The 9,553-nt window shown below is 40.4% G+C and overlaps 1 long non-coding RNA gene across 1 annotated transcript in view; it reads right to left on the reverse strand.

The window, feature by feature from the left end:
• Nucleotides 1-3,959: 3,959 nt before the first annotated feature.
• Nucleotides 3,960-9,553, reverse strand: part of LOC108448088 — an 11,442-nt gene continuing 5,848 nt past the window's right edge. Inside the window, exons 2-4 of the long non-coding RNA XR_001863875.1 lie at nt 9,288-9,510; nt 5,467-5,556; nt 3,960-4,385 (exon numbers count right to left, since the gene is read on the reverse strand). This is a non-coding gene — a long non-coding RNA (uncharacterized LOC108448088). The remainder of the gene's footprint in view (nt 4,386-5,466; nt 5,557-9,287; nt 9,511-9,553) is intronic.

The raw sequence follows: 9,553 nt of genomic DNA on the forward strand, positions 1-9,553 counted from the left end.
TATTTACACAATCAAGGACTGCTTAGCCTCTCATCCTGCTACTACACCATCCTTAGAGCTCATGTTGCAAAGATTATTCACCGTGATCCTTCAGTCCTTTATCTCAATCATGATTTCTAAACACATCCTTCATCTTATACAAGTAAGGCCTACAATTTTCATTCCTAGATGAGCAACCTTGCGTTTAGCTGCATTAAATAAAAGGTGATAGTTGTTCAGCTGAGCCCCCTATGCTGTCATCAATGTGCAGCTTTGGAAAGTTCCCACACATCTCATCCTTCCAGCTGGAGGCAAGGTATCCACAACTAATGTTGCTGAGGGAACTGAGCAAAGGGAAAGGGATCAGGACAAAGAGGATGACCACAGGAAACCCAGGGAGATTTGCCCTTGCTCGCATATTGAAAGGCAACTCCAAAGATGGCCGTGAAAAGATTTCCAGTTCTTAATCACCTACCAGTTATCTCTTCCATTCAGGAAAACCAGGCCTCTGAGATGTGAAGCATCCCATATCTTCTAAAGTCCCCTCTTGCTATGGAACTTGGCACTTACACCATTCATCCCTCCTGCAGCTTCAGTTCCTCACACAGGCAGTCAGTTTTGAAAGCAGTCACAGGCTTCTCCCTCTCTCTGTGACAAGAAACAAAAAGCAGTCCAGGCAGGAAATTTTATGTGACTGGAAGGAGGGCCTGCCTATGTTTTCCCAAAATACAGATATAATTACTGTGCCTCAGGCAAAGAGAAAGAGGGACAGAGAAAGAATGTGTGCCTATAGGCACACAGCACAGCTTAACTAGGTCCTGTACAATTCTTCTAGGTAAAGGCAGCTGTTGCATGCCCCAAACCACATGACAGCCAGGTTCTTATTTGTCTCAGCCACACAGTAGCATTTGAGGTTTGGTGTGGATTTTTTTAATGACTTTCCAACTTGTGCTGTTTATTTCAGTACTTGTTCCAGCCTCCTAAAAGAGAGCATCTTTCCAAGAAAAATATTAGGAAGCAGTGAAATGACTCTATCCCAGGTAACATGGGTGTAGTCTCTTCTGTTTGGGGTGCAATTTATGAAATTCTACTCATAATTTCCTCTCTAAAGTGAAGCTTTTCAAAGATGTGCACAAGCAGTCTTGTAGGACTACACCTTATGCATGCAAATTTGTTGAGTTTCTCTTTTGAATATAGCATCATACTGACTCAGTTGGTCAGAGCATGGTGTTAACAACACCAAGGTTGTGGGTTTGATCCCGGGATGGGCCATTCACTGCAGAGTTGGACTTGAACCTTGTGGGCCCCTCTCAACACACAATATTCTGTGATACAGTAGAACACCTGTAATTTGTCAGCTTGAAGGACTCCTCTCATCAGGGTCTCTTTTTCCTATTTATCCGTGGATGCACATGAAAATTATTCACACCACATTTTGTCCGAAGAAGCAAACTCCATCTCTCAAGAGAGCAATCCCTGAACCATTTACTGTGCTGTTGACTCCTGAATTATCCCTCCATTTCAGAAGACAATAACTTTCAATGTTGGGATATTTTTGCTTGTAGACACTCAGAAAGTTTTTCTTGGAAATGCAGCCTTCTGCAAAGTTAATTTTTGCCAGCTAGAAACAAGCAGTGTTTTCTCCTCTGCCTTTTGTTCATCTCCCCTAAGCCACTATACTTTCAGGGCCAACAGAGCCCAGCCTGAAGGGGTAGGGTATATCCCTGCATGGAAAAACACACTGTGAGTAAACAAGACAGTGTTTTCAATATACACAAGGGTTGTGATTACAGGATAATCCAGGCTACCCCAATCTCTACTGTTATACTTTTCACTGAAATATGCTCCCTGTTAGTTTCAGAGCTCAAATTTTAAAGTGATGATGCTTGGGAACTTTTTTTAAAATCCCACAGTTAAAATATTTCTACCCAAACCTGCTCAACACTCTTACCATTTAACTGTAGTGAAAGCCCAATCTCTTGGTTTTACAAGTTTCTTAATGCATGCAAATAAAATTCCCAGGGAAAACGGACAGCTTTTATGAAAGTAATATTTAAGGGAGAGAGCTAACATACCCATAAAATTATATTTCAACAGGAAGATTCTCCTTAAATGGAATCACTTATTTTAAAAGTGATAATATGTTCTTGGTCTCACAACCCACTGCAGGTGCAAAAAGAAAACACAGAGAGCTGTACATTCCCTGAGGTTGTGGTCAAAGGGAAGGACTGATAAAACGCCTGTAAAAGACACCTAGGCAGCTTGTATCAAACAGGAGTGGCTCTCTGTCACCCATTTCACAACCCCAACCTCTGTACTCCCAGGCCCAGCAGGGAGAGGACACAGGCTGAGGCTGCTGCTACACAGGCACAACATCATTTCACACTAGGAAAACAATCAGCATCACAGCAGATTAGCATAAACCCCTTTTCTTTCCCAGAGTGGGGAATTTCTTGATTACCATAAGATGTAACCTCATTAAAATATCACAAGGAAAATAGTATTTCTGACACTGACAGTGCTTTTGCCTTTTTAATTCACTCATCCTCACCAGGAGCAGTTATCGAGAGCGTGGGAGGACAACTCCTCTTAACCAGAAGCAGCCTTCAAGGGCAAACAGCTCTGATCCAGGCTGCTGAGGAAGGGGGAAGAGACAATCCCCAAAGGAAGTAAATCTTCAAAGGCTAGCATCAAGACTATTCTGGCAAAAAGCAAAATGGGTATACCAGTCAAGTTTAACATCCCTTTTTTCCTCCATTTTCAGCTCCTAAAACAGATAAAAATATAAAACAAGAATTTTTTTCCTTTTTTATGGAGGTACTCCTTTTGGACTCCTTTACGAACAACCCCCAAAATTGGTATCAATGATGCTGCAGAAAATGAACAGTGTATGAGCTAGGCTGAATGCAAAACATGGGTAAAATACTGGCAACATTGTGAAAGGTGAGGTGGCAGCAGAGCAGTGGAAATACGCACATACAGCTACTGGCTTAGCAGTTTGTTATGGTGTCTGTGGAGAACAGCACTCCAGCTGAGTCCAACCAATGAACCCCTGTTTACTTCAGACAGCTTGTTCCAAGCTTTCACAGAAAACAGGTGGTGGCTTAGGGAGAAATGTGATGGATTTTAAGTAGGAATACAAGTACAGGTCTCCCTCCATTTAAAGTAATGCCTGGCTGCCCTTTCTAAGCACTACATAAATTATTGGGCAGGCTGAGCTAAGGAGGGGGTAGAATCCAGCCTTGAGGTAGTTCATTTCCTCCAGCAATGCTCTCCTAATCAGTAGGATATGTGGGACTAGATTAATATCAAACAGGAATCAAATTTTTTTAGAAAATACCTTGTTTTCATTCTGCATTGGATTAAAGGCCAGAATTCTGTGAGATACTCGGTAAAATGAGACAGATTGTGCTCAGAGATGTTCAGGTCCCTACTGCTCTGGAATTTGCTTCATCCCAGGCACAAGCACCCCACAGCAAGCTATAATGTCAGTCTCCATGGGGTTTTCCATTTGGCAGTGCTGCACATTCCTTGCACATGCAGCAATTAAATTTTGAGCAAAAAAGAACATGACCCAGACAGGTTCTGTTTCTCCCACATGTTGACATTAGCTGAGAACCAAGAGAGTTCAAGTAACCCACTCCAAGCAACTGTAAGAGATAAAAAGAATTTTCATTTGAAACTGCAATGCAATGACTAAATAAGTAAATAGTATCTCATACATGTCCTGTCTCACAGAGATGTAAAGGGTACGCAGCCAACAATTACACTGAAAAGTGCATGTGATATGAAAGATTATACAAAGTAAATGTAAAGATTATTTCTAAAGAATTTAATTTACTAAGGCAGAAACCTTACCCAAGCAACCTACATTCTTGAGCTAGAGTCACAGAGGTATTTTTAAGGTATTAAAAGATGAGAATCTGTTGATGGGCATGGGATGAATGGAAGGACAGCATCTTCTCCATGGTGGTCTTTCTTTTATTTTTATTATTGGCATACACATATCAATAAATACCTTATTTAAGGTGGTAACATATCAGAGTACTCTTTTATCTTAATTGAAGTACATTATAAAATGTTGATCAGGTGCCTTTTGAACAGACTTAACTCTTCTGATCTGTGTCCATAAAGTGTCCCAGTTACCTAACTTCCTAACATAATAAATTATTCTGGCATAAGTGGCCTTTATTTTTTCTCATTTGTGCGAAATTACTGTCATCATTTTTATCTTGTTCCATCCATAGTGATTTCCACATACTATTTCCTACATTGTCCTATAGAAGGTCTTACACTTGGGCCTACCAATAGGCTTAGAATTGATTGACAGCTTTACTAATGCACATGTGCTCTTTGACCAGAAGTCCATTCAGTCTGATGTGCCATCCTAGCAAATCTTCAGTATCCTGCAAGAAAAAAAAGAAAACATAAACAAAAATTAGTCTGGAAGATATATCTCGAATAACATTTATTCCTATATATTTACAAATCATTAGAATAATGTTCTCTATTCTACTTTAGTGAGGCTTTGAACTTTTAATTAAAAGAAAAACACAGAAAGGAATAGCACAAACTTTTTAAAACAACTTTCTAACTTAATGAATGCTTCTAATCAGCAGCTATGACATGTCACTTGGACTTAGCACAAAGTATCAAAGCCAGGTCCCCTCTAGGATCCCTTGGGGCTTTTATTGTCCTCAGTTTACACAGTCAAAGAACAAAACTGTGTGCCTCCAAGTCATCTAAAAACTATTTCAGGGGCAGCATGTGATTTTGCTCTTCATGCAGAGTGCATCGCTGCATTAATTGTGAATGAAAAATTAGTCATATTCAAATTCCAAATAGCTCACAGCCCAATTTGGCTGGCTTTTCTTTGGTCCCTTCCCATCAAGCAATCATGAAAATTTTAGAAGCTCGGTTTTGCATAAGAAGTCAGCTCTTTATTGATTGATGAACTGATAGTGAATCACCATGGTACATATGTTACCTCCCTGAAGAGAACATACATTTACATCATCATGGGAGAGATCCCCAGTTAATTCAGTGTAAGGGCAGAGAAGGCTCCAGCTTTCAGTTTCCTCCAGCACACTGAACAAGGACTCATTTCCAGGAAAAACAGGAGTTGCTTACCTCTGGTTTAGACTGAACTTGCACCTAAGTCTATACTGGGTAGATGTAATTACTGCCACGTACTGAAAGGTACTTTTTGCGTCCTTTTTGAACTGCTGTAAACAAATGCTGCTTCAGGACAAAAACATTAAGCCCAAAAGGACACATTTTATGGGCAGGGGTGCACAGACCATGGGTCATGGCCTACACTGGGGCACCACAAAGAACTGCTGTCTGTTTACCCTTGTGGACAGCTCAGCTCCACACAGCTGCTTCCTCACACCCAAGCAGGATAGGGAGAAAATTACAGGGGTACAAATGAGAAACCTTGTGGGCTGAGATAAAGACAGTTTACTAGGTAAAGCAAAAGTTGCACACCTAAGCAAAGCAAATGAAGGACTTCATCCACTCCTTCCCATCTGCAGGCAGGTGTTTAGCCACGTCCAGGAAAGCAGGGCTCCATCCCACCTAATAGTCAGGGAAGACAAACACAAACACTCTGAATGTCCTCCTTCCCTTTCTTCCCCCAGCTTTAGTTGATGAACACAACATCATATGGCATGGAAGATCTTCCCATGGTCAGCTGGGGTCAGCTGTCCCCACTGTGACCCTTCCCAATTTCTTGTGCCTCCTCATGAGCAGGGCAGTGTGAGAAGCAGAAAAGGTCCTTGATTCTGTCCCTATGTTCTCAGCACTGTTCTCATCACAAAACCCAAACAGCAATGTACAAACTTCTATGAGGAAAAATATTTTTTTCTATATCTTTTCAATCTTAGTAGCTTAAATGGAATGTAGTGGCATAAAAACTTGGATTCAATGGTTTAATTTTAAATTCTGGATCCCAGGCATGGTGCCTGATTCTGCCTTGCCTTGCATTTTCTCTCTACATCTGTGAGAGGGTGTCGTGGTTTGACGCTGATAAAATGAGACTATAAACATGAACTGTTTTCCATTGGAAACACAGACATGTCATAGGAAAGCACTGTGAGCAGATGGCTTTCTGAAGTCAAGCACCATGTAGGTGTGAGCTGTGCACAATTCCTCCATCTCAGACCTCTCCATTTTCTGCCCCAGCACAAGACAGAGACTGACAGAAGGGTTCGACTGGACTGCTTATGCTACAACTCATCTACTATGTCAACACTCAGGCTGAGGTAGGTAATAATTCCTTTGCAGGTTTTAATGAGAAAGATTGAAACCACACCACCTCCTTCCTACCCTTCTTTTTTCATTTGCTGGTGATACGAGGGAGAAATCAAATATTGTTCTTTGCATGCAGTCAGTCACTGATTAAATGCAGTCACCTCCCTCTATGTATGTCCACAGTCTTTTAACACATTTAAAAAGTGTCACACAAAAAAAATATTGGCCCTAGGCAACAGAGGAAAGGAAAATAAAGTTTAGCAAAATAAATGCACTTATAGTCATGGGTCTCAAAGAGTTTCTCTGAGCTTATTACAAGATCCAAAGAAATCTAATGAAACTTCAAGAGGATTTTAGAAAACAATCATCATGCTGTTACTCTGTGGATAGTGTCAAAAGTATGAAGCTAACAGAGAAGGCACTTGAAAAGACAATAAAACGTCTCTTTTAAATTGAGTGTGCTAAATGTCACAAAGCCAATAGGAGTATCTTATTTCCACTAAATGCAGGAAGGACGGGAAACACATTTTTCCTGATAAACAACCCTGGTGCTCAAGCAAGTGAGATAATTACAGGTACACTTGTCTTGGGGATGGCATGTGGCACATGGGAAAAGAAAGACATCCAAAAGTCCCAGCTCATTCCCACTTCTCTTCTGTATTGCCAGAACCTACTGGGACAGGGCTCTCTAAGCTCTTCCTTACTTTCCCTCTCTCATTAGGATATTGCCAAGTCCATATAATGCTATAACCCCCTTTTAATCCTCTCTAAAGATTAACTAGCTGCCCCTAATACTGACATGATAAAGTCTAACACTTGCCTAATTGCTCCTCCCTGTGTGGATATGAAGGTGAGAAAGTAATAAGCTTTTATACATTTATGGTTATAGTGAAACAGGAAAACCTTTGCTTCCTCTCACATTTGTGTGGGAACATGTGCACATGTGCCTGTATATTGTGTATGTGTGCCTATATGTGGACACAGGCTGATCCCTGGGTGAGTGTTTAAGTGGGTGTCTCGTTTTTGTGGCTTATATTTCCAGAAGGTTGTCTGGTGGCATCTGATAGTTTATGAATGTGTGTTTGTTGTGCAGTAAAACTTTCCTTCAAAGACTCCCACAGCCCTGTCTGGGTTGCTGCCCATAGGAATGCTGCAGGGAAAGGGAGAGCTTGTTTCCAGTGTCCATTTATCTGCAATAAAATTGCTTTCACTGTCCCACCAGAGAAATAAATCTGGAACTTGTGGCTACTGTACAGGTTATTATAAAATAGGTCAGTGACACTTTGACAAACGAACTGTATTCATTCTTGCCTCGCACTAGAGCTGCAGGGAACTTCAGCTTCCTTGAGATATGTGGGAAATAACAAGGTGGAATTATTTAAACATTATCAGGTAAAAACCTACAATGTGACTAAAATCAATCTTCACCTTCAGGGTCTCCTTGCATGACATCTAAATTAAGTCAGTTCCCCATCAATTTAGACAATAATTTTTCTCCATGCAGAATCTAAGGATTAATGGGTACTACTCCATCATGATACAACAAGGATGACATTTCAGAAGCATCTTTGACTTGTTACAGTCTTTCCTCACCAGTTCTGCAGTGCAGTTGTTTCATGAGGCAATTTCCAAAGACAGAGGGACAGATATCATTTAGGATGTTGTGACACATCCTTCTAACTCTGTCACATGCACTCTCAGTGTAATGAGTGCCTTGTAAATACCACAATCAGGGAGTAGAGTAATTGTGCCAAGATTAATTAAGAGAATTTATGAAATCAGAAATTTGAAATCATTGAAGATATTAATTCGAATTAGAAGAGTTCTACTAAAAGCTAGACTGATAGAGATGATGGATAGCTAGTTTTTTCCTCTCTCTTACAGTTTCTTGTTTTATTTCTTCATTCCCTTAGTTGAAGTCTAGTTCAAATCATTGAAAAAGATGTTTGTTCAACAGACCTTTGAAAATATTATTTTGAGTTTCTTGGTAATTCAAATTATTCACCTTTGTCAGGGGAGGAAAGACTTGTAGGTGGGTGAGAAAAAAAAAGCATGTATATATGTAGCCACTAATTGATCAATGCAGCACATCAAAGATGGAAATACTGACAGTGAATTTTTGCTTTTATCCACAACATTGAAAATTTGAAAAACAAACAAAACAGAAATCCTGCAATCATTTCTTGAAAAAGCAAATTTTCCCATTTCCTTAAGAAAGGCCATCTGGGAGGCAAAAATAATGTAATGTGAATATGTCATGATTTCTTTCCACTAAAGGAGACATATAAACCAGCATCATCATGGGTTTAATCATAGCATTTTTCACTTTGGGATTTCAGAACATTGCCAGTATTCATTTTTTTCCACTGGGTTCATCCTCAAGCTCTTGCTGAATATGCATAAATAAATTCCTGCCATATATATTCACCTTAAAGAGAAACAGTTTAATTGTTCTGGTCATGAGAGACTATGAATTAACATTAACAAAGAAGTTATGCCTTCATTGCAAGCATTCCTCAAGCATTCCTGAGGCAAAATTTTGAGGTATAGGAAACAACAAAGGAATTTCATGGACCTATTTCATCTCCAACATGAAAAGCCAAATTTTAGACCATCCTGGGTGCACTTGGCAGTAACTTAAAATCCAGAAATTTCTCCGCAGTCTACATGAACATTCACATATCAGCAAAAGTGTGCGGTTTGGGGTTGCCCAGTGCAGAGCCAAGAGCTGAACTCAATGATCCTTGTGTCCCTTCCAACTCGGGCTATGATTATATGACAAGGGCTGTGTGCCTCTTTGCTCACAGACAGGGCAGAGAAAAGTTGGTGGCAGGATAATGACTCTTCCCCGCTAACTGTAGCATGTGAGGGAGCAGGACCAACACTAAAGATTTTGCACCATTTCAATTGGTTGCTGGTGTCAGGAACAGAATTTGAAGCTGCTAAACACTGCACTTCTTTTCCTAGTCCTCGTTCTGCTTGCAGCTTCTCTCTCACTTCCTTGAACTTAAAGGAACTTAAAGCTTTATCTGGAGAACAGAGAAACAAACACTTACCCAAAGCTGAAACAGCAGCAAAAAGTATTCTCTCATCCTTTAAACAAGAAGTGTGTGCTGCTGTTGTTTGTGGCTGTGACTGTCAGATGGAGCTGCGGAGGCTTCCAGCACGTTGAGCATCAAGAGCCATTCATCACACAGCATCACACCTAACAGACTGGGATAGCCCTTGCCCACAGCTTTCCTCTTCTCTCATCCACTCTTCTAGGTTGCATCTAAACACCTGCTTGAGGAAATGAAGACAAACGCTTTTATGCTTTTTCCCT

The sequence above is a fragment of the Corvus brachyrhynchos genome, unplaced genomic scaffold (genome assembly GCF_000691975.1).
Source record: "Corvus brachyrhynchos isolate BGI_N302 unplaced genomic scaffold, ASM69197v1 scaffold27, whole genome shotgun sequence".
In the NCBI taxonomy this organism is placed as follows: Eukaryota; Metazoa; Chordata; class Aves; order Passeriformes; family Corvidae; genus Corvus; species Corvus brachyrhynchos.